Raw genomic sequence first — 27,278 nt, forward strand, 5'->3', positions numbered from 1 at the left:
TTCCTTGTCAAAAAGGAGCATTCTGTTTCAGAACCTAACTATTTTCAAGTCTCATACCTGAGAACACTCAATTTTTAACATACACTAAAAAGTTACAATAAAGAGTATACTGCACAAATTGTTATTGAACCAATCCTATGGATATTTCCACCAACACATATTATGAAATTTTGGATATTATTATATGAGAGTACAACAATTACAAGTAATATTTGTATAACTAGATGTTTACTGTTTGAAAAATCCTCACATACAAATCAATAATTATCTTCTCAATTATTTTGCCATGTTAAACACGCATGCATAATTATTAAGTACTTAGAATACTAAATTTTAACTATAAAATACATCTGATTAGGATTAATTATCTGCACTTCATAGACAGAAAAATTGATATTTAAATTTATAGTCACTTTCACCAAAAAATAAGAGACCACAATGGAACTGAATTTTAGTACATTTTTTCTCCAAATCTTTACTTGATCCAGTATCATAAACCAATGTTGATTACTAAGGGTTAATTAAAAACAATACTATTGACATACTTTTTAAAGTCTCATAATTCAAAAAATTTTCCTATAACTTCACTGATGAACTACAGTTCACATTTTTGAATAAACTTATTTTGCTAATAAAGTGCTTTTCAATGGACATGTTCTTCCAGACAGAATAAGAAATTGTATCATTAAATAGGACTTCCTGAAAATTATTTTATTTACTTCATGCAATTACAATAAAAGCATTTGGTGATTTATTTGTTTATTTTGAAAGTGTCAGGAAATTAAATTGTATTTTAGAATGATATTTTCATCTTTAATGACAAAGATGCTAAGAACACACATTCAAAAAAGTCTTTCCATTAAATGGAAAACTTGGATATCCACACACAGAAGAATGGTACCAGATTCCAATCACTGATTGTATAAAAATATTGAATTAAAATGTATATAGAGACTAAAATATAAGACTGAAAGTGATAAAATTACTAGAAAAATAAATAGAAAAACTACTTCAGAACATTGGAATGGGTAAACATATTTTGACTAAGACCACAAAGGGACAGAATATAAAAGTAAAAAGAGACATATGAAGTCTAAAAAGAAAGTTTCTGCTTAGCAGAGGAAACAACAGAGTGAATGCACAATGTATAGAATGGGATAAGATATGTGCAAGCTACACATTAGAAAAGGAGCTTATATTCTAAGGAACTCAATGGAAAAAAAATCAAATTTAAAAATGGGTCTTAAAACTTAATAGACATTTCTTGAAAAAGGACAAACAATACAAGCAATAAGGAAAATGAAAATCAAAATCACTATGAGATATCACCTGCCTAAGTAGGAAAAGACAGAAGATACTAAGTTCTGGTGAATATCTGGAGAAAAAGGAACCTTGTATAGTGTTTGGTGGGAATGGAACTTAGTGCAGCCATTGCCAAAAACAGTATGGAGATTTCTCAAAAAATTAAAAGTAAATTGCTAAGGGTGTAGCTCAGTGGGAGAGTGCTTCACTCCCACTACCACACACACACACAAATTAAAAAGGAACAACCATATGAACCATTAATGAACATATATTCAAAGGAAATGAAAGCAGTATGTTGAGTAGACATCTATACTCCCATGTTTCCTACAGAACTATTCACAATAACCAAGAACTGAAAAGAATTTAAATGTCAATAAACTAATGAACAGATAAGGAAAATGTGGTGCATGTACACAATGGAATGCTATCCAGTCATAAAAAGGATGTAATTCTCTTTTTTGCAACAACATGGATAAAGCTGGAGGCCATTATGATGTGAAGTAGCTCATGCACTGAAAGACAAATACTACATGATTTCACCCAAATGAGCAATAAAAAAAAATCTTATACAATTAATCCTAGGGAATTTGGGAGTAGAAGGGTGGTTATCAAAGCCTGAACTTGAGGAAAATTTGATTAATAGATACTAACTTATAGTTATATATTTTACATATTTTTTTAAAAACTAGAAGAAAGCATTTTTGTATGTTTTTACCATAAAGAAATGATAAATGTTTCAGGAGATAAATATGCTTTGCCTGATTTAAATATTATAAATGTGTGCATGCATTTAAACACCATGTGGTACCTCATGAGCATGTATAATTTTATGTTTTTATACATCAGTTAGAAAAACTAATTAAAATAAGATTATGTCATATGCCAATAGTGATAATTTCAATTACTTTTTCTAAACAAGAATGCTGACAGTGCAACATGCTAAGATATGAGAAGTTTAGGAGAAAATTGAAAATTCTGAAATACATTAATTTTTTTAATTACCTATACTGTTTTGGTTGTTGTGCTATGGACTGTGCTAGGGCCTTATACATGCCACATACTAGGCAAGCACCCTAGTACCAAGCTACACATCAACACTTATTCTTTTAATTTTAGTTTTTATGGAAGTGAACCATCTGTCTGCCAACACCTAGAGAGAGTAAAAGCCATTAAAGGCACTCTTAAGTAGCTGTCCCGTGGTGGCAAAATGCAGAGTGCATATGGTCCTTCATACCTATAATAATATTTTTACTTCTCTTGATTTTACCATGATTAAAGATGTTTATTTGTTCTTTTATAGTAGCCTACAAACATAAAACCTCAAAAACATAAAAACCCATGCTAGCCTGTTAGATAATGAAAATAACATTGAGGGCAAGAAAAAAAATCAGCTATTAAGCCTTAAATGAGTCCTCAATTCATAGAGTTGTTTTAACGCTCCTATAGAGTAATTGCACAGTACTGATCTTTAGGCACTTGGAATGCAATATATATTTTTAATTAATAAACATTTTGTTTTACATATACATGTGTATATATGTGCACTATCTCAGAATAAATATTTTAAAATAATAACTGATAGTATTATAAGATAATAAATACATAAAAAATAATTATATTTACAAATTTTAAGATAACTTTTAAAAAATTATTTAACCTAAAAACCAAATCATATAATATTTATATAATACATTCTATAGATTTCATAAAATATATACCTCCCCCTAAAGAACCTAACTAGTATTTTCTTTTTTTTTTTTTTTTTATTTTTTATTGTGAACAAATGGGATACATGTTCTTTAACTGTTTGTACATAGAGTAAAGGCATACCATTTGTGTAATCATACGTTTACATAGGGTGATGTTGGTTGATTCATTCTGTTATTTTTTTCCCCTTCCCCCCACCCCTCCCATCCCTCTTTTCCCTCTATACAGTCCTTCCTTCCCCCATTCTTGCCCCCCTCCCTAACCCTCACTCTAACCCTAAAACTAACCCCTCCCACGACCCATTATGTATCATCATTCACTTATCAGCGAGATCATTCTTCCTTTGGTTTTTTTGAGATTGGCTTATCTCACTTAGCATGATATTCTCCAATTTCGTCCATTTGCTGCAAATGCCATAATTTTATCATTCTTTATGGCTGAGTAATATTCCATTGTATATATATGCCACAGTTTCTTTATCCATTCATCAACTGAAGGGACATCTAGGTTGGTTCCACAATCTGGCTATGGTGAATTGAGCAGCAATGAACATTGATGTGGCTGTATCTCTGTAGTATGCTGATTTTGAGTCCTTTGGGTATAGGCCAAGGAGTGGAGATAGCTGGGTCAAATGGTAGTTCCATTCCAAGATTTTAAGGAATCTCCATACTGCCTTCAAGAGTGGCTGCACTAATTTGCAACCCCACCAGCAATGTATGAGTGTACCTTTTTCCCCACATCCTCGCCAACACCTGTTGTTGCTTGTGTTCTTGATAATCGCCATTCTGATTGGGGTGAGATGGAATCTTAGGGTGGTTTTGATTTGCATTTCTTTTATTACTAGAGATGTTGAACATTTTTCCATATGTTTGTTGATTGTTTGTAGGTCTTCTTCTGTGAAGTGTCTGTTCATTTCCTTAGACCATTTGTCGATTGGATTATTTGTAGTCTTGGTGTTGAGTTTTTTGAGTTCTTTATAGATTCTGGAGATTAGTGCTCTATCTGAAGTATGATTGGCAAAGATTTTCTCCCACTCTGTAGGCTCTTTCTTCACATTGCTGATAGTTTCCTTTGCTGAGAGAAAGCTTTTTAGTTTGAATCTATCCCAGGTGTTGATTCTTACTTTTATTTCTTGTGCTATGGGAGTCCTGTTGAGAAAGTCTGGTCCTAAGCCGACATGTTGAAGATTTGGACCTACATTTTCTTCTATAAGATGCAGGGTCTCTGGTCTGATTCCGAGGATCCTTAATCCATTTTGAGTTTAGTTTTGTGCACGGTGAGAGATATGGGTTTAGTTTCATTTTGTTGCATATGGATTTCCAATTCTCCCAGCACCATTTGTTGAAGCAGGCTATCTTTTCTCCATTGCATATTTTTGGCCCCTTTGTCTAGTATGAGGAAATTATATTTGTTTGGGTTTGTGTCCATGTCTTCTATTCTGTACCATTGATCTACCTGTCTATTTTGGTACCAATACCATGCCGTTTTTGTTACTATTGCTTTGTAGTACAGTGGAAGTTCAGGTATTGCAATACCCCCTGCTTCATTTTTCCTGCGAAGGATTGCTTTAGCAATTCTGGGTTTCTTATTCTTCCAGATGAATTTCATAATTGCTTGCTCTACTTCTGCAAGGTACATCATTGGGATTTTAATTGGAATTGCATTGAATCTGTATAGCACTTTTGGTAGTATGGCCATTTTGACAATATTAATTCTGCCTATCCAGGAACATGGGAGATCTTTCCATCTTCTAAGGTGTTCTTTAATTTCTTTCTTTAGTGTTCTGTAGTTCTCATTGTAGAGGTCTTTCACCTCTTTTGTGAGATTGATTCCCAAGTATTTTATTTTTTTTCGAGGACTATTGTGAATGGAGTAGTTTTCCTAACTTCTCTTTCTGAAGATTCATCACTTATGTATAAAAATGCATTGGATTTATAAGCATTGATCTTGTATCCTGCTACTTTACTGAATTCACTTATGAGTTCTAAGAGTTTTCTGGTGGAATTTCCTGGTTCCTCTAAGTATATAATCATATCATCAGCAAATAGGGATAGTTTGAGTTCTTCTTTTCCTATTCGTATCCCTTTAATTTCTTTGGTCTGTCTAATTGCTCTGGCTAGAGTTTCAAGGACGATATTGAATAGGAGTGGTGAGAGAGGGCATCCCTGCCTTGTTCCAGATTTTAGGGGAATGCTTTCAGTTTTTCACCATTAAGAATGATATTAGCCATGGGCTTAGCATAGATGGCCTTTACAATGTTAAGGAACGTTCCCACTATCCCTATTTTTTACAGTGTTTTGAGCATGAAGGGGTGCTGTATTTTATCAAATGCTTTTTCTGCATCTATTGAAATAATCATGTGATTCTTGACTTTAAGTCTGTTGATATGGTGAATTACATTTATTGATTTCCTGATGTTGAACCAACCTTGCATCCCTGGGATGAAACCCACTTGATCATGATGCACTATCTTTTTAATACATTTTTTGTATGCGATTTGCTAAAATTTTGTTGAGAATTTTTGCGTCGATGTTCATTAAGGATATTGGTCTGAAATTTTCTTTCCTCGATGTGTCTCTGTCTGGTTTAGGTATCAGGGTGATATTGGCTTCGTAGAATTAGTTTGGGAGGGTTCCCTCCTCTTCTATTTCATGGAATACTTTGAAAAGTATTGGAATGAGCTCTTCTTTAAAGGTTTTGTAGAACTCGGCTGAGAAACCATCAGGTCCTGGACTTTTCTTTGTTGGTAGGCTTTTGATGACTTCTATTTCATTACTTGAAATTGGTCTATTTAAATTGTGTATGTCCTCCTCGTTTAGTTTAGGCAATTCATAGGTCTCTAGAAACTTGTTGATATCTTCGAAATTGTCTATTTTGTTGGAGTATAGATTTTCAAAATAGCTTCTAATTATGTTTTGTATTTCAATCGTGTCTGTTGTGATATTTCCTTGTTCATTCCAATTTTGGTGATTTGGGTTTTCTCTCGTCTTCTCTTTTTTAGTGTGGCTAAAGGTTTATCAATTTTGTTTATTTTTTTGAAGAACCAACTATTTATTTTGTCAATTTTTTGTATTGTTTCTTTTGTTTCAATTTCGTTGATTTCAGCTCTGAGTTTAACTATTTCCTGTCTTCTACTACTTTGGTGTTGGTCTGTTCTTCTTTTTCTAGGGCTTTGAGCTGTAGTGTTAGGTTGTTTATTTGTTGACTTTTGCTTCTTTTATTGAATGCGCTCCATGAAATAAATTTTCCTCTAAGTACTGCTTTCATAGTGTCCAGGAGATTTTGATATGATATTTCTTTGTTCTCATTTACCTCTAAGAATTTTTTAATTTCCTTCCTAATATCTTCTGTTATCCATTCATCATATAATAGCATATTGTTTAATATCCAGGTGTTGGAGTAATTTCTGTTTTTTACTCTTTCATTTATTTCTAGTTTCAATCCATTATGATCTGATAAAATACAAGGAAGTGTCTCTATCTTCTTGTATTTGCTAACATTAGCTTTGTGGCATAATATATGGTCTATTTTAGAGAAGGATCCATGTGCTGCTGAGAAGAAAGTGTATTCACTCTTTGTTGGATGGTATATTCTATAAATGTCTGTTAAGTCTAAATTATTGATTGTGTTATTGAGATCTATGGTTTCTTTGTTCAATTTTTGATTGGAAGATCTGTCCAGTGGTGAGAGAAGTGTGTTAAAATCACCTAGTATTATTGTATTGTGGTCTATTTGGTTTCTGAGATTGAGAAGGATTTATTTGACATACATGGGTGAGCCACTGTTTGGGGCATAGATATTTATGATTGTTATGTCTTGCTGATTTATGGTTCCCTTAAGCAGCATGAAATGTCCTTCTTGGAAAGAAGGACTGTATAGAGGGAAAAGAGGGGAGGGAGGGGAGGGGGGGAAGAGAAAAAAAATTAAACATCATTGCCCTATGTAAACGTATGATTACACAAATGGTATGCCTTGACTCTATGTACAAATAGAGAAACAACATGTATCCCATTTGTATACAATTAAAAAAAATAAATAAATAAATAAATAAAAAAAAAAGAAATGTACTTCTTTATCCCTTCTGAATAACTTTGGCTTGAAGTCCACTTTATCTGAAATGAGGATGGATACCCCAGCTTTTTTGCTGGGTCCATGTGCATGGTAAGTTTTTTCCCATCCTTTCACCTTTAGTCTTTGGGTATCTCTTTCTAAGAGATGAGTCTCTTGCAGGCAATATATTGTTGGATCTTTCTTTTATATCCAATCTGCCAGTCTATGTCTTTTGATTGATGAATTCAGGCCGTTAATATTCAGGGTTATTATTGAGATATGATTTGTATTCCCGGTCATTTGACTCATTTTATTCATTTATTTGTTTATATTTGACACAACTTGGTTCCTTTTATTTGAGAGTTTCTTTAAGATATCTCCTCCCTTTGCTGATTTGCTTCTTTGTTTTTCATCTCTTCTTCATGGAATATTTTGCTGAGAATGTTCTGTAATGCTGGCTTTCTTTTTGTATATTCTTTTAGCTTTTGTTTATCATGGAAGGATTTTATTTCGTCGTCAAATCTGAAGGTAAGTTTTGCTGGGTATAAGATTCTTGGTTGGCATCCATTTTCTTTTAGAGCTTGAAAAATGTTGTTCCAGGCCCTTCTAGCTTTTAAGGTCTGGATTGAAAAAATCTGCTGATATCCGTATTGGCTTCCCCCTGAATGTAATTTGGTTCTTTTCTCTCACAGCCTTTAAGATTCTGTCTTTATTTTGTATGTTAGGTATTTTCATTATAATGTGCCTTGGTGTGGGTCTGTTGTAATTTTGTGTATTTGGAGTCCTATAAGCCTCTTGAACTTGATTTTCCATTTCATTCTTCAGATATGGGAAATTTTCTGAAATTATTTCATTGAATAGGTTGTTCATTCCTTTTTTTGTTTCTCTAAGCCTTCCTCAATCCCAATAATTCTCAAATTTGGCCTTTTAATGATATCCCATAGTTCTTGGAGATTCTGTTCATGATTTCTTACCATCTTCTATGTTTGTTCGACTTTGTTTTCGAGGTTAAATATTTTGTCTTCAATATCTGAGGTTCTGTCTTCCAGGTGTCCTATCCTATTGGTTGTGCTTTCTATGGATTTCTTAATTTGGTTTATTGTTTCCTTCATTTCAAGGATTTCTATTTGGTTTTTTTTCAATATCTCTAACTCTTTATTGAAATGGTCTTTTGCTTCCAGTATTTGCTCTTTTAACTGTCTATTGGTGCATTCATTCAATGCCTGCATTTGCTCTTTCATTTCATAGTTTGCTTCCCTTATCATGTTGATTATGTACATTCTGAACTCCCTTTCTGACATTTCTTCTGCCATGGTGTCATTGGATTTTATTGATGTAAGATCCAGATTTGTTTGAGGCATTTTCTTCCCTTGTTTTCTCATGTCATTCAGGTGTCAGTGGACTGCAGAGATGTTGCAGATTTCCTCTATTGATTTATAATGTCCCTGAAGATTGCTAGTGTATCCCCTCTTATCCTTCAGTAGCCTGAAGTCTTACAGGAAGTTGATACTGTGGTGCTCCCCAAGGAAGCTGCCTCTCTAGGGGTGGTGGTCTTCAGGTGGGGTATATTTCCTGCTAGTGGGCAGAGGTGCCTCTACTTGTTGACCAATGTTCATCCAAAGGGGAACTAGACTGCAGGCTGAGGCAAGGACTGTTTGGGCCTGTGTCTCTGGTTTTACCGTCCTTGTGGGAAAACCTCACCCGGCAGGGAAGACTCACCCGGTGGGGAGGTCTCACTAGTCAGTTCCCCTCCTAGAGGTTCCCCTCAGTGCACAACTACTGCCTGGGCAGGGCAGCCTTCCCAAGCAACATTCCCAGGGGCCTGGACCTACCTCCTGGGCCTGGGAGCCCTGCCCTTCGCAGATGAGTCTCTTTAGGTAGCCCATCCTCAGAGAAGCTGCCCGCAGTCCTGGAACCTTCGCTCCGCCCCTCAGCTTGTCTCTGTGTAACTCTTTCAAGAAAAGGTGCCTAGGTCCCCGGACCGGACCGTGCTTTGCACCTAATCACCTGGCTATGCGACCCATCCTCTGAGCAGTCACTTGGAGGCTCATACATATGCTCCAAGCCCCAGTGACCCGCTGCTCATCTCTTCCTCCAGGCAGCCACCTGGTGTTCTGTGTGGGCGCTTGGAGACCAAGCAACTCACTGCGCACCTCCACCTCCTCAGGACAGCCCCCTCCCCGTTGCTCAGGCGGTTGCTGAGTCCAAACAGCTCGCCGCCCCACTCTTTCTCTGGCAGCCGCGGGAGCCCCGGCAGATCGCTCCAAAACCAAGCGGTGTGCTGCTGGGCCTCCTCTGCAAAGTTCCCTGCTTTCCGAGTTCACTGCTCCAGCGGGGGGAGGGGTGTCTTGCTGCCTGGGCAAGGCAGCCTTCCCAGGCAACGTTCCCAGGGGCCCGGACCTACCTCCTGTGCCTGGGAGCCTCACCCTTCGCAGATGAGTCTCCTTAGGTTAGAGAAGCTGCCCGCAGTCCTGGAAACTTCACTCCGCCGTTTTTTCGCTCCGCTTTGCTGTCCGTGTTTACCGCTCCAGCGGGGGGAGGGGCGTCTCGCCGAGTCACTCTACTTCACAAAGTTCTCTGCGTTCTGGGGCTACTGCCCCATCTGGGACGCCTCCCCTATGGGAGAAACTCACCCGGCGGCTTTGAGTTGGTCCCAAGTCACTCACTATCTCCTCTTTTGAATCTTGAGTCCTGGAGCAACATGAAATGCAGCCGCCCTCTAGTCCGCCATCTTGAAAACCTTGAAACAATTGCATTTAAAGAGAAATAGATCACGTGACATTTAAAATGTAATTTCTTTTAATAACATCTCAGGAGAGCAAGACAGAAAACAAATTCAAATAAGAATAATATTGCATGTGCAAATATGTAGCAATATGAAAAATCAAAATGTACTTTTTAAAAGCACAACAAATGAGAATACATATGTAAACAAATAACACAAATAATCATATAGATATTTTAAACATCAGCAAAGCACTAAACCTTAGAGCTTAGTACTTAGAGCTTAGATGAAACCTCACCCTAAACACTAAATAACTTTAATAAGGTGTAAATTCTTCAAGCTCTCTCAGTACTAAACTGATAAAGGAGCAACTAAGAAATATTATATTTTGGACTACATTCCATCATATCAACACTGGTTATATTGACCTTAACACTTGGTTAGGGTGGTGTCAGCCAGGTTTTTCCACAATGAAGTTACAAATTTCTTTGGTAAGTCAATCTATACTTTGGAAGCAAATCACTAACTCCATCCACACTCAAACTTGGTGGAAGGAGGGGTGCAGTGAGAGTCCACATCCTGGTGAAGAGAATATGTAATACGTGTTATTCAGAATTCTGGGAGGAAGGTTCATCCCTTTCACCCACTTACTTGTATATGGAATCATTTATTCACCTCAGCATGTACCATGTGAATTTATTTTGTAGTGCAGATTGAAATCTCGCCACATAACATTTCATTGCTTAAAATGCTCCAACTTTGTCAACTGGAGTTTTTTGTTTGTTTGTTTGTTTCTTGATTTTGTTTTTAGGTTTTGTTGTTGTTGTTGTTGTTGTTTTGCTTTTCAGATTGGTTCCTGTGTGGTTTTGGCACACCTTTGATTTTCTGAACATATTCTTCTTTCTGGCATTACCAGTTAGCTGTAGGTCATCTGATATTTTTCTCAGTTCAGGTCCTAGAACCCGCCATTGTTTCAAGGAGATTGGTTCTTTTTACTGGGGAACACTATTTAGGAGTCATGATCTGGGCACTAGGTGAGTTTGTTGCTACTTAGTTTTCATTGTTTCCAGATGCACCAAGCAGACAGAGTCAGAAACTATGGGTATGATCCTTACTCCTTTTATACGCATCCCCATAATTATGTCTCTACCAATCTGTTGTATACATGCATTTAGCTGAACATGAGTTCATTACTAACATCTCCACTCTAATTCCACAGAACACATTTTTACCCTTGGCTCTCTCCCTGCTTGCCTGTGATTTCGTGCTTCATCAGTGAGAAACCTTGCACTTAATGTCCACCATCCATTTAATTTTTGTATGTTTCTGGAATACACATTCAGGATTATCAAGCTGTACTCCCTGCTCCATCCCTATAAATAAGATGTTTACCAACTAGAGAGTTTCTGTATAATTCTCTCTTGTCTTTTCCCTGACAATTTCCCATTAGAATAACACTTTTCAAAGTTACTTATGACCTACATCACTTTTATTCTGCTAAACCCCTGAGCATTAAGGTCTTATTGTTTCTACAGCCATAGTCTAAATTACTTTCATGCAAATAAAGCTGAACATGAACTTTCAGGAAGATTTATTGTGCTTCGATGTTTTCCAAGAAATGGTGTATTCTTAAAAGGATTAATATTTAACGACATTTTCTGTCTTGTTAAGTTTACATGTTTTGGACCTTTCACAGTTTTTAATCAAGCCAAGACTTTAAGTGAGTATTTCTCCAGTATTCAGGCACTGGAGAACCAAGAATGATTTCAGCTAAAATAGATATAGTTTGGGGTGACTAACAGAAAGTCCTGTCAGAATGAGTTGGGCTATTAAAAAGAAGGCACTGTCTCCCCAGTTAGATGTTTACATTATTTTCTTATACCTTCCTAATTGCTGAATTGCTAATGAGACAAACTGATCTCATCAGCAAAGGACTAAATTTTAGTTAACAAGAAGGTGTGTGCCAAACTTGAGGGTTTCCCCTGTGACAGCTGAGGAATAACAACCCTCGGGGAGAAAGGATGGGTCTTGGTGGAGAAGGCAAACAATGGGCGCTGGACTCTGGACTTCCATCCAAGTATCAATGGTTTTCAAATCTTTACAACTGTTTCTCTGATTCAGAGTTTGAACCTGCACAACTAGTTTCCTGAGTGCCCAGCCAGCACTTCCTAAGTGTCTAATGATTAAGTCACACTAAACATTCTGCTGTGATTAACTGTCATTAAAACCTATAAAACACTGACCCCTCCAGTAGCCAATTGTCATTTTCTCCCCTGAAAATGTGCCGTTCTGCTGCCGCTTAAGAAAGACAGTTTGCTGCTCCATTGAAGTTTGCTCAAGTTTCCATTATTTTTGCTTACACCTTGCCCTTGGAGTAGAGAGAAGAGGTCTAGACAATGTTTGAAATAGCTAAAAGAATTCTAAACTGAATTAAAATTAATTATAACAAATGTTATATATCTGCTGCATAGTTGCTTTAATGTTGCTTTTTAGTCGACACTAATTGAATTAAATTAGCCTTCTGAAACTAAGGAACAGAAAAATAAGGCAGAGTTTTACCACTGGAGGATTGGTGACCGGTCAGAGAGAAAACAAATTAGGACACAAAGGGGGATTTTACAAAATAAACTATGCCTCTTTCCAAGAAAGAAGGGAACATTTTAATTTTTACCCCTACACCTATTTTTTCTAAATGTATTGCTTCTTATATCCAGGACCCTGAGCCTAATCTAAAATATCAATATTTAGGGTTAAATGACAATTTGATAGATCACTAGAACCTAAGAACCATGTTTAATATGCTTTTTAAAAGATAATGTCCTTCAAAACTTAGTAAGATTAAAATAGACTTTAGGAAGTGAATTAAGTGGTTGTTATGAAATAATACTTGGCATTGTAAGTATTTGAATAAATTGAAAAGATATTTTAAAAAGTAGAAATTATGACTCTCATACAAATATAAGACATTCCAAGATTGGATTTAATTAATTGAGTAATGAATGATATATTAAATACAATGACAAGTTCAAATGACAAGAGAATTCAAAGATTACACTTGAGCCTTTAGAAAATAAATGTATAGAGATGAAAAACTAACAAAATAAGCACTGGCATCTCCACTACTATTTGTTTCAACAGGCAAGAAATATTTCCATTACTATCAGTTTATTATAATCAACAGAGTTGTGAAGTAATTCCATGATAATGAGAAACAGAGATAAAAAAGAGGGGTGTGCTAAATAAACAATAATATTTTTAAACAATTTTATACGTTCATTTTACAATACAAAGAACAAAATAAGTAATGTTTTGTATAATCATAGTAAACAGAGAGTCAGTCTGTCTCCCTTGCTCTCTTCCTCTTCTCTTTCTTTCTCTCCATGTAGAAATAGAGATAGAGATATAACTAAGGATACCTAACCTAAGTAAATATAACTAAACCAAGAGAGACAGCTAAATTTTGCTGTCATTGGAACTTGGATTTACACCTAAAAGCATGATGATTTATTTTGGATACAACTACATTTGCTCTATAGCAGTACTCTCTATAAATGTAAAATACTTTACCATGTGAATTTGAACTCATCATTGCATATTTTGATTGTTCATAATAATTTATATTACAAATGTAACATTACATAAGCAGCATCTAATCCTTTTGTAGATCTTCCAATGAACCTACAGAAATGTAATTCTACATGCAGAACTTGGATTCAGTGAAAGCGTGCACATTCTATGCTTGAAAAAGTGACCTCTGCAATGGTTTGTCGTCTTAATTTTATTGTTATTCATGAATATTGGTATTTCTTTTATCATAATAAATTCCAGAAGTTAGTTTTCAAGAAATTCTCTTTAACTTGAGGGATATAAATGACATCTCACTTTTTTTACTTTAATTTATCATAACCAGTGAGACAACAAGCATTTTCATGTGTTTATTTCTATTCATACGTTGTATTTAGTTATGTCCATATTGAAACATCTCTATTTCTTCTTCTTCTTCTGGATAGATTTACTAGATTTAGCATTCTTGGTTGAGTTATTTTCTTTCTGAACTTGGAATATGACATTCCATTTCTTCTTGGTTTTCAAGGTTTCTTATGAGAAATCTGCCATTAGTCTAATAGAACTTCCCTTAAACGTGACTTGGTATGTTTCTCTTGCAGTTTTTAGAATACTTCCTTTGTCTTATACTTCTAATAGTGTAAAATATCTGATATACCTGTAATATATCAGAGTGAATATTTTGTCTTGTTATGTTTATTTGGGGTCCTATGTGCCTTCTGTACCTGGATGTCCCTGTCTTTTCCAATGTTAGGAAAATTTTCATCTATGCTTCCAGCAAATAATTTTTTGGTGCCTTTCCCTTTAGGTACATAATAATGAGAAAATTTGTTCATTTAATTGTGTTGCAAAGGCCTTAAAGGTTGTCTTCATGTTTTCTTATTTATTTATATTTTGTGTGACCAAGACATTTCAAAAGGTCTGTATTCAAGTTCAGATATTCTTTCTTTCAGTTGATCTAATATGTGTTTAAGGTTTTCAACTGTTATTTTTATTTGACTTATTTAGTTCACTTCTAAGACTTACGTTTGGTTCCTTATCAAAATCTCTATCTCCTTGCTGAAATTAATTCATATCATGTATATTTTCCTGAATTTAATTACATAATTCATCTGTATCTCCTAGATCTCATTGAGATTCTTTACAATCATTCTTTTAAATTCTCTATCAGGCATTTAATCAACATTGTTTTCTTTGTGACCTGCTGCTAAAGAGTTATTATGTTCTTTTAGAGGCATTATACTACCTTTTTTTTTTTCCTTATGTCTTGTGTTGCTGAGATTTTTGCATGTGGTGGATCAGCTAGCTGTACTACTTTTATGTGTTGGCCCTTGTAGTAAACAGGTTCCCTCTGAAGACCTGTCTTGAGGTTTCAGTTTATTATGCAGCACTGGCTTTCACGCCAGCTGGGCACAGTAAGATAGTCTTCCAATAGCTTCTCCATCTGCACTTAATGACTTTGGGCATAGTGCATGCTATGGCAAAGTTAGAGTCTCAGGTGGGGAGGGATCCTTTAGTGGCTTGGAGAAGTATGTTGCACACAGCCATGGGTTGAGGTGCCCACTGTGTGGCCTCTCTGACAACAAGGTTGGTGATACCACTCCAGTGATGGACATTTCCTCAGAAACTGATGAGGAGAGCTGCTGGAAAGAGCCTCAATCATTGGTAGCCGTGAGAAGCCTGAAGACCAAGTTATGGCATGGACCCACACTGTGTGGGGGCAGGAGGCAGCAGGGACTTCAGCATCCCTCTGTGGCACTCATGGATCCATCCTCTATAGCAGCACATATCCAGACCTTTTGTGACAGGGTAGTGACAGGGACCATATGTGTGCCTGCTTTTAGTCTTAGCATTTGCACACCCAACACTCATCTGACCATGCCCTTTTTCCCAAAAGACAAGTGTTCCGTTCTCTTGACTCTTAAGAGCATACTCCATCACCCTCTGTGCTACAACACTTTTCTGCTCAAGGACCTGAACAGGCTTGGGCACTTGGGTCACAGTTACTCTACTGCATTGAGTTGGGTTGGTGAGGCTGCAATGCCCTGTGCCATTGTCACAGAATATCTATGGAGATTCATGACCTCTAGAGCACTATAAATTTGGGCAATAACTCCCTTCAGAAAATGATAACTATCTATAGCAACTTGGGTCTTAGAGATTGGTTAGGGAGGGTAATATAAGTTCTTTCTCAAAAGCAAAGCTACTTTTCAGCCTCTTAAGTTGCTCCCCTAACTGTGCTGTAAGTTTAGGACAATTGTGAAATTTTCCAGTAGTTGGGCTAGCTGTTATCCGCACTGATGGACTTCGCTGGAACTCTCCCATTCACCCTTTCTTCTGCAAAGGAGAACACCCCTTCCCCTAATTGGGGAGTCAGACTGGTAGTTGCCACAGTTCATCATTCTTCCTTCTACGCTATCTTCCCAGGTCTCTGAGTCTTAAAATGTTGTAGTCTCTCCTTTGCTGAGTTCCAGCATTCTCCCATGGACATGCACCTCAAATTATAGTTATCAATCTAATGCTTTGGTTATTTTCTTTTTCTTTTGAGGCAGAGGTGAGTGTTGGACACCTGTGTTAGACCATCCTGAAACTCCCTCTTTTGCTCATTTTTTCTTGTCAATATTATGTTGATTGCTTCCTATTGATTTGAAAATATTTTGAAATTAATAAATTGCTTTAATTGGCTTGTGAAAATTGTACATTATGTATGGAGCATCATGTGATGTATTGATATATATCTTGAATTATTTTCTCAAATCAGGGTAAACATATCTGTATCTCCAAGCATTTATCATTTCTTGGTGGCAAAAACATTGAAAATCCTCTCTTCTAATTTTTTCACACATACAGCACATTATTGCTACATGTACTCTCCCTACTTGCAGTAGAACATCAGAAGTTCTTTCTTCTTCCTGAGAGTAACTTAGTACCAATTGACTAACCTTTCCCCATAACTCCCTTCCCCTTGCTTTCCCCTGGTTGCTGTAACCACTATCTTGCTTTCAACTCTTATTAGATCAACTTATGTAGATTTCACTTATCAGTGAGATCAGATAGTCTTTCTGCCTGTCTATGAATGGCTTATTTCACAAACATATTGTCTCCAGTTTCATCCATGTTGTTAGGATAATATGATTCCATCCTTTTACAGTTGGAAAGAATTCCATCATGTATATGTTCCACTTTTTTTTCTTTATCCATTTGTCAATGATGGACACTTAGGTTGTTGTTTCCATACAATAAACACCAGAGAACAAATGTCCATTCGACACATTGGTTTAATTTCCTTTGGATATACACTCAGGAGTGGGATTGCTTTAACTTTTTGAGGAAACTCCATACTGTTTTCTACAATGATTATACTAATTTATATTCTCACCAACAGTGTCCAAGGGTTACCTTTCCTCCATCTCTTTTACCATATATATGTGTAATTATATATACGATATTAATTTCATTTCTCTAATGATTAGTGATGTTGAGCATTTTTCATGTACCTGTTGGCCATTTAAATGTCCCCATTTTTAGAATTATCTATTTAGGTTTATTGCTTTTTTAAAATTTTGCTATCCAGTTGCTCAAGTTTCTTTGGTCTTCTGGGTATCAACTCCTTATCATATGTGTAGTTTGCAAATAAATTTTCCAATTTTGAAGGTTGTCTCTTTACCCTGTTGTTTCCTGTGCAGAAGATTTTTATTTTGTTTAATTCTATTTATCTATTTTTGCTTTTGTTTAATTTGCTTTGGAAATCTTATCCAAAAAATTCTTCTGTATCCCAATGTCCTGTAATGTTTTCCTATGTTTTGTGTTAGTACATTCATAGTTTCAGGCCTCACAGTTAAGTTTTTAATCAATTTTGAGGTTTTTATTAGATGATGAGAAGTAGGGGTCTAGTTTCATTTTTCTGCATGTGCATATCCAATTTTCCCAGCACCATTTATTGAAGATGCTGTCCTTTCCTCAATGCATGTTCTTAGCATCTTTGTTGAAAATCGGTTTCCTGTTGATGGGTGGGTATATTTCTAATTTTCCTATCTGTCCTCTTGGTCTATGTGTTTGTTTCTATGCCAGTACCATTCTCATTTGATTACTATAGCTTTTTAGTATGTTTTGAAGTCAAGCAAAAGACCTCCATAATTTGAAATATGTCTTAAGAAAATGCATGTGCCTGAAAAAGTTCATGCTTTTAAATTTTACTTTTTGTTTTGTGTTTGTTTACTTTTTATTCATTAATTTTTTTTTCTGTCAGTTAAATGTCTCACATTGTCTTAAATGAAATTTTATCTCAAATTTACTTTCATATAGGATGAGATTCAGGGATCTGTCATGAGTTGAGTTAAGAACTGAACTGGCAATTGTTGGAGCATTAAACTGAGACCACAAGCCAGAAAGGAAGTTGCAGTTGAGACCTTTATTGTTCACTGCAGTAATATATACAAGGGATCAAAGGAGAGAAGGTACTGGATCCCTCACTGTTCTACTTTATCCATGGAAAAGAAAAGCCTCTGCCGAAAATCCTTCTGATTGAAAGCACCTGGGCTAGTAAAGGCAGGTGTGCAAAGTAAGAGACTGGAAGGGCCTGAGTTGAGACATCGGTGCCCTGGTTGTGCTCCTCCTCTGGTGTATAGAGAAAGCTGTCGCTCATGAGATCAACCAGGTAAAGACATTGAAATTAACTGTGACGGGGCTTTACAGATCACTCGGGAGATTTCTGGCCAGGAGTTGCATTCCTTAGGATTTAACTTTTATCTCCAAATAAAACCAGTTAAACCCAAACTTTTTAACCTTACAGTCCCACCATTAATTGTTCCTCTTTTATATATATATATATATATATATATTATATATATATATTATTCCTCAAAAAATATATATAATGTATATATTATATGTAAAATGTATATAATATATATATTCCTCAAAAAATATATATATAATGTATATATTGTATATATATTATTCCTCATAAATATATATATTTATGTTAAATATTTATTTAGATCTAGACTTAGCATTTTTCCAAAGATCTGTTTTAGTTTTTAATAATGTTATACTCCTTTAATTATTATATATTATTTGTCACTATTGATGGTGGAAATTCTACAGTTTTCCTTCATAAAATTCTTTAACTACTTCTCTATTTTGTGTTTATTTATTTACTGTTTTTTTTCAGTGATAGGATCAAACCCAGGGCCTTGTGCATACTTGACAACTACTCTACCACTGAGCGACATGCCCCCAACCCTCTGTTTCTTCTTAAAATTAAATTTCAATTTAATTATGCTGAATAAAAGTAATATTGTATATTGATAAGAATCACATCAAAATAAAATTAATGCTTCATTTTGAGTAGTATGAAATTAATCTTCATTTATTTATGTCTTTTATTTCCATTATTAAGGTTTTAAATTCTCTTCCTTAAGGTCCTGAATGATTATTGTTTATTCTTCAGTATTTTAAAATGTATTAATATAGGAAAAGCCATCTTTTTCTGTTTTTTTAATTTTTAAAATTTTATTCTAAGAGACTGTAAAATGGGCAAAATGTGTTTCCGAGTGTCCTGTCTAGCAAACTTCCAAGTTGTCTCAACCCATCATTATTTTTGCTCTATTTTATTATTCTTAATTCAATATTCTAATTCTAATTGATGGAAATCTGATAAAAAGGGAAATATATATATAAATATATGTTTATGCACACACATACACTAGTGAATTGCATCTGATAGGATGTAATTATTTCACTGTGCATGGATTAATTTTGAATTAATTTTAAAATTCATTTCAGCATTCCTATTATCCATAATGTGGTTCTCTGAATTCTCCAGTCATAACTCCTCACTGATTCTCTCATTAATTAAGGAGTTAAATACAATATTTGACATCTTTATTTATATTCGTAGAGGATTCATGATTTGTTTTAAAGTAATACTTTAAGAAATGTAATCCATATCAAATTTATTAAATGCAGAATAATGAAAATAACAAACACCTCTGTCACCTCACCTTGTGGGTAATCCCATTCCCCTCAAAATCAGTCCTCCTACTTTTGCTATTTAGTCAAGACATTTTTAAATAACTTGCTCACACTATCACATCTTTAGTTTAGTCAATTGTTAATGCACTAGCTTCATATGTGGTTGAGAATCGAGTTTCGTAACAGTAGTTCTGTCCCTCACAACCAACACCAGATTGCCCTTACTCCAGCTGCTGATCTACTACTCTGCTTACAGTTTGCACAGGCTCACTATTCCTTCAACAGTTTACAAATTTAATAGCATCTTTACAAAGAGGCCTCCCTGTCACCTGTCTGCTATCATCACCTAGTTGCTTTCTACATCATTTCTTTTTAAATCTACTGCACTACACTTACAAATGATTTATAACTGGCATTTTGTTGTTTACAGCAACAACAGCATGTATAATTGCTAAATTGTTGTTGTTACGGCTGTTGTCCATTCCCCCACTTAAGTGTAATTTATGTTAGAGGAAGGATCACTCCAATTATGAAATGTCTCCTACCTAAGAGGAAATCAGGGATGAGTGAGGATTAACCCCTTCCCTTTAAAAAGTTCACTATTGAATAGAAGGTAGACATAAATATCCTAATAAATGAAATATTTCCATTGTTTAGAATTCTGCAAGTTTATTTCACAGTGAAGGCATCATTGCTAATAAAATTAATGAAAACCATTTCCAGTGAAACTAAATTTTTCTACATCGTTGTAAGCATCATGCCCACCATCCCCCCAAAAAGGAAAAAGTTTTATCAAGCATCTATTGTGGGTAAAGTACTTAGCAGGAAGGCAACTGAGATCCTGAAGTCCCTAGTGATCAATTAAAATCACATTAAGGAAAGCTATGAAAGATGCAAAACACATTTAAAGAATATATGTACACAAATACAAGAAGCCTTCACCAAGGACCAAATGGAAGAGTCATATAATTAATGTTTTTAACTAAGGGTCAGTGACTTCACTCCAACACAGACAAAAAAAGGTATGTTTTAAAGAGTAAACTGGAAATGAACTGATTAAATTATGTGCATGTATAAAATGCCACAAGAAAACATGCTACTCTGCATAATTATTGTGCAGTAATAAAAACAAACTAAATAAAAGAATAAACTGTGCTGGAATTGGAACCTCTGTAATTTGACTCAGATAAGTGTAGAGAGTGGGTGGGATACCTTGAAACCCCATGGTATATTCAGTCAACAAGAAATGAATGGTTTATCTGCGGCCAAGGTAGACACATGGGAGAACCTCCCTCTGGAGGCTCCATCCAGCCTGTCTGAGTCATGAGTTTCCATTTACTTGTGTGACTCTTCAGCAGAGTCCTCTTCTACCCTAAGCCTGTGAATATCATAAAACTGTTACTCTACTTAAGTTATAACAGATAGTCTGTATCAAAAAATAGCTCATGCTTAATGTGAGCATTCTCAGTGGGACCATTTTAATCTCAAATTATATTTGCTACAAGGAAAGCACACAATGAATCACCATGAAGGGGAAGAAATGCATCAATGGATAAAAATAGCTCTGACTGTCTTCCAACTACCCACAATTAGGAGGAATTCTGAGATTATGGATGGCTGTTTTATGTAACACATGGGGACAATGCAGTCCATCTCTATTAGTTCTACATAGTAAATCAGCATCTTTGTAAAGAACTTTCACATCATTTTCCTTATTGCTGCGATGTCAGGGTCACTGAGGCTGGGTCTCCTCACCTTGATTATGGGTAATTTATTGCCCCCTGGTTTTTAGCTTTGAGTACAAAAAGCTACTGAAGGCAGAAAACATGCTTTGTTGTTTCCTCTTACCTCAGAGGACAAAAGTGGTATTTTAATTCAATTAAAAATTGTGCTCATCCAAAACATGGCACAGAGTCCTGACATGCAACAAAAAGCTTCAATCAAGTTAATGTAAAATTCTCCTAGGTGTCTCCAGTGCCCTCTGAGGCCACAAACCTACCCTTTCCATACTCTCTAATGTTCACCCAGTCGCCCAGACAGGTCTCTCAACAACACTCTTCTCTCTTCTCTCTTGTTTTGTCCCCAGTTTTCCCAAACACAAAAGATCACATTCTTGCAAATTCTACCTCCTCAGTGTCTCTGGGCCCTGTCCTTTTCTCTTAGATCATGCTTGAATTACTACAACAGATTTCTAGCCAGTTTCTCTGCCTCTAGTCTCATCTCCTGAAATTCTTACTCTATTAAATGGCTTAAATGAGCTTCTAATATTGTTACTCATCCCTTCTTCTTCTCCACAATATGGCAAACTTCTGATAGGTGTTATGTTATTAACACTGCTTTCCAATGCCTCAAACATATGTATCATTTATATAAAGAAATGGAAAATGTTTTGTTGAGAACTAATATCACTAATCTCATTTTGATTTTTAACACTTCCTTTTAAGTTCCATCCCAGTTAGAAAACCAACCAAACAAACAAACAAAAACTCATTTATGCATCCAATAGAAAATTTCTGATATCTAAAAAAAGTCAAGAAAATACCCAAATAATCAAATTCTGTCCATGTTAATATCAGGAAAGGTTCAAATCTTAACAATTCTAAATAAAATGAGCCAGAAAATATATGCTTTTATTTTTTTTTACTTCAAGCAAATTAGAAGTTGTAAACAAAAATAAAACACCTTAAAATATCTTGGTCCTGTGTAATATTTTCAGAATTAAATGAAAGAAAATAGTCATACTTCAGTAGTATTAAATAAAGACATAGAAGTTGGTGACTTGTGTTGAAGGCAAGGATCAGCCCTGCTTTAATGTGTAACTTGACATAGTTCATCACTCTTGGAGAATAAAATAAGGTGTATGGTGAAATGGTACTGTTTTTCTAGTACTCTTTTTCATCACAAATGAGATGACTAAGATTCAAAGATAGCATGTTTTAGAAGTACAGACCATGAACAACTTTGCAGGTGCAAAATAAAAATAAAGCACTAAATGCAAACCCTTAAGTGTCTGGGGATCGTTTTAATGCTCTCTACATATTATTTTTTCTCAGTGATTGCTAGATCAAGCAGGAAAACTGTATATTGCAAAAACCTCTAATACCCAAAATTAATAATGCTGTTGAGTAATAATAATGTTGCTTTTACCTACAGAGAAATTTCATTTAAAGGTGGAAGCTAAGCCCAATAAGACCTGTGTAATCAGAACTTAAGGGAGTGTGGTCTGGGTGTTCTGATGTTGATCCTGAGAGATTCACTGGTCTAATAAATATACATCCAATTATATATCAGACAAGAAGAATGTACTTTATAGTCAAGTGTCCATGGATCAAAAGTCAACCATATCTTAAGCCTGAATAAATCATCACAAAGTCTCCATGGAAAATCAAAATATTGAATATATTATTTTGCCAGAAAGCAATATAATTCTGGAAATAAGTAGCAGTTTAAAAACAACAAAAATATAATGAATAAAAATTAAAATTAAAAAATAACTTTTGAATAATTATTGACCCATTAATATCACAAATGAAATTTTAAATAATTTTAAATAATTTCATTGAGATATTTCTCAAGACATTAAATTCACTGATTTAAAGGTTACAATAAAATGTTTTTCAGTAAATGTACAAAATGATGCAACCATTACAATCCAATTTTATAATACATTCATCTCCCCTAAGAGAAGTTCATAGCTATTAGTTGTCACTTTCTTTTCCTCCTATGTCCCACCACAACTCTCCTAGACCCCAGGTTCTAGAAACCCCTAATCTACTTTCTGTCTTCATATCTATGACTATTCTGGGTATTTATAGAAATAAAACAATATAATATACAGGCTCTTATGATTACATTCTTTACCTTAGAATCATTTTTCAAGATTCAGCCTTGTAGGATTTATCATTACTTAATTTATTTTCTATTGCTGAATTATATTCCACCACATTTTGTTTAATCAACACTCAAATTGTTAATGCAACTACACCTTTAGTAAACTTTAGCAGGCAATATTCCAATTGTTCCAATTTCTTAACATATTTGCCAACCCTTGTTATTGTTTAACTTTTCAGTTATCACCATCCCAGTGGGTTTGGAGTTGTATCTTACAGCATTTTTGTTTTGTTTTATTTTGTTTTTCATTGTTGATAGACTTTTGTTTTATTTATTTATTTATACATGGTGCTGAGAATCGAACCCAGTGCCTCAGACATGCTAGGCAAGTGTTCTACCATTGAACTTCAATCCCAGCACCATGTATCTTACAGTTTTGATGTGTGTTTCTTGAATGCCTACTGTTATCGTTTTATCTACTTATTGACCATGTATGTATCTTCTTCAGAGAAAGGCCTATATAAATACTTTGCCCACTTATTAAGAGTTTTACTTTTATTATTAAGTATTAAGGTTTCTTTTCATATTATAGGTACCAGTTCCTTATCAGATATATGATTTGCAAATATTTTCTCCCAAACTGTTGTTTTTTCACTGCCTTAATTGCAAACTGTTGCCACAGTTTATGATGTCTATGGAGTTTTAGTCTGTATTCAGCCAGAAAGTAATAGTTTAGAGGATCCCTACTTTTTTGTTCCTTAGGCCATAGCCTCAATCATGCACATAATTTTCCAGGTGGCCAGGGATGAATGTAATTGTGTTTTGTTTGGTTGGTTTTGGTGTGATGCTGGGGATCAAACCCAAGGATTTGCACATGCTAGGCAAGCACTCTATCTCTGAGCTACTGAGCTACGTACACAGCCTCTGTAATTTATTTTTAAGCTGGGCTTCTTAAGAATTTTCCCTGTGACCACATAGTTTACTGATCAGTAAGTGTTTTATCAGAGATTAACTTTAAACCTTCTGCATCATAGAAACTTCCATCATTGATAGGTCTCTGTGAAGGTTGGGGAATGGTTTTTAGCAAGTACTCCTTTTGAGCAGGTGCACATGAGCACAGTCTTCTCAAACCTCCAAGCTGACTGTGATCCTACAAAGGTCCATCTTCTCCGTCCCTTTTGTTCTTTCTGTGAAATTCCTGGCTCATCTACCGTTGTTAGTTTTGTCATGAGGCTACTAATTTTTTCTTGATTATGCTCCACCAAATCTATATTATTTTCAACAATGCCCTTAAGCACAGTGTAATCTACTTTCTGTTCCAAAACACCCCTGTCCAGCTAGAACCTCGGCGCCTGGTCTCTATGACCTGCCTTTCCCACTGAGCGGAGCTCCTGTTTCACTACATTGCTGTTGGGAACAGGAACCATCCATTCTTGAAGCATCTCTCTTGCTTAGTGAGTGACACAGGGAGAGTGGGTGGCTCTTGCTTTTCCTCAGCTTGTCCTTCCTGTGGAATCTGTGTGCACAAGTGAGTTGAAAAGGGGGAATTGGAACTCCAACATGTTTAGTCTTCCACAGTTTGGGCAGAACCTTTGGAAAATGAGTGAAGCCTGCGTGGGGGTGGGAGATACAAGCTTCAGAATTGTATCTGACTATAAAAGGGATTTTAAAACATAAGGCTGAAGAGGAGTGATGAGAAAGACCATCCATCTGCCCTCCCAGTAGATCTTCATCTCAGAATGGAGTTGACGAGAGAGAGAGAGAGAGAGAGAGAGAGAGAGAGAGAGAGAGAGAGAGCCTTTGTTTTCCTGGTCATGTATTTCCCTATTAGAGCTCCTCTGACTTAGGACAGGAAGGGTACAGTGTGGTAATGGAGTGCAGCGCAACTCATAAACATTTTCTATCCTGAGTGTTAGTAGATTATCTTGTATAATTGTTTATTTTCTATATACCCCTAGGACAGTTTCTAGTACTTTTAAATGATTTTTCCTTCTAATTTTTACCAGCTAAAATATTATTTTGCTGTGGAGTGAAAAATTTCTTGATAAATTAAGAGATATGTTGACTGATTTCTAACCAATTTGTGGTATTAAATAATGCTCCCTCATTTCTCTGCAAAATTTACTAAATAATACCTACTATACATTGAGTGTTCAAATGTAGTTTAGCATTGGAGGTTTTAGAGGGTTAGTAATCTGATTCTTACATAAAGGAGGTATTTGAATTATTTGCAGTTATAATTTAGAAAAGTTATTTTTAAAGGCTATTTTTTTAAGCAGTCTTAAGTTCACAGCAAAATTGAGTGGAATCTTCAGACATTTCCATGTACCCTCTGCCCCCAGGCATGCATGGCCTCCTTCATTACTAACATATTCCACTAGGAAGGCTCATTTGTTACAACTGATGAACTCATATCGGCACATCACAATCTCCCAAGGTGCATAGTGTACGATCAGTTTCACTCTTGGTAGTGTACATGCCCTGTGGTTGGATACATGTATAATGGCATGAATCTATTTTATAGTACAGAGAATTTAGAGACAGAGAATTCTCATGGAGAGTGTTCAATGAACTAAAAGTTATCTGTTGGCCACCTCTCTGTCTCCTCCCGCTTCTCTATCTACCAACCACTGAGTTTTTTACTGTCTCCATAGATTTACCTTCTCCAGAATGTCATGCTTTTCAGATTTTACTTCTTTCACACAGTCATATGAATGTGTTTCCTCCATATCTTTCATGACTTGACAGATCATTTGTTTATACTATTGAACAATATTCTATTGTTTGGATATACCACAGTTTATTCCCCATTTATCTTCTGAAATATATTTTGGTATCTTCTAAGTTTGAGAAGTTATAAATAAAGGTGCTATAACCATGCATGTGCAGATCTGTGTATGGACATAAGTTTTCAACTTCTTTGGGTAAATATCAAGGACTTGCAGAAGTTATTCCCAAAAATACACTGTGTTTTGATGCTGGCAAGACAATCATGAAAGATTGCTCAAACTTGTGGGTGAAAATATGAAAGTACATTTATACAGTCTCAAAGAATAGCCCCACTAAGGACTCGTCAATTAAAAAGGAAAAATAAGTTTACAGAGGAATGCAATTGTTTACTACATAATGAATAGTAGAATAAAACAATATCACCAGCAACCAGATGCTCTGCACGAAGAAGAGCACTGCATATTTATGTAGTGATTCTCTCAGAAAAAATAACCTGAGTAAAATCTAAGAAATTTCAGACAAATTCAAAGATGGAGAACATTTTACAAAATTACTTACCTGTCTTCATCAAAGAAAGACAGAGGGATTGATCAGGATTAAAGAACACTAGAGAAAGAAATACCGTAATTAAATAAAATATATGGTTCTGAATTAGGCCCTAAATCAAGAAAAACAAAATTACTATAAAAATCATTATTTGGCCAATAAGCAAAATTGGCATGTGGACTAAAGATGGTATTTTTATATTGTAATGGTTAATTTGAATTGTCTACTTGGTTGGATTAAGAGATGCCAATGATTAAGAAGCTTCTGGGTGTGTCAATGAGGGCATTTCTAGGAACGATTGAAATGTGGGATAGTGAACTGAAGTGGAGACCCTCCCTAAACGTGGGTTGCTCCACCCAATAAGATGGAATAAAAGTTAGAAGAACAAGGAAGTAGATGCATATGCAAGCTCAGCTCTTCTTGAATGAGTTCTTAATTGATGCTTCCATCATCTGAGGATATCAGACTCTGCCCATGATTCTCCAAGGAGTTTACAGAAGCCTTGGTCTCGGACTCAGATTGCACCATTGAGTTTTCTTGTTCAGGGGCTTCTGCATCTTGGACTGTGCAGCTGCTGGTTCTTGAAGCTCTCCAGCTACAGACTACCATTGTGGACTACTCAACTTCTGGTCATGTAAGTCAATGTAATAAATCCCCTTTTTATAATCATATTTCCTGTTGATTCTGTTTCTCTAGAGAACCCTAATGCAGAAATCAATGTTAAATTTGCTGACTTCGAGGACTATATCATCAGTACATGAAGAAATATCCTCGTTCTTAAAATACACTCACTAAAATAGGAAGAAAGGCAGGGTGATAAATGCAACTTAAAAGAAAGTTCACA

The 27,278-nt window shown here is 35.4% G+C and overlaps 1 pseudogene; it reads right to left on the reverse strand.

The window, feature by feature from the left end:
- The window catches only part of LOC124989293 (axin interactor, dorsalization-associated protein-like), a 75,398-nt pseudogene extending 48,355 nt beyond the window's left edge, over positions 1-27,043 (reverse strand).
- Positions 27,044-27,278: the final 235 nt, after the last annotated feature.

This window comes from Sciurus carolinensis, chromosome 7, assembly GCF_902686445.1.
Source record: "Sciurus carolinensis chromosome 7, mSciCar1.2, whole genome shotgun sequence".
Classification (NCBI taxonomy): Eukaryota; Metazoa; Chordata; class Mammalia; order Rodentia; family Sciuridae; genus Sciurus; species Sciurus carolinensis.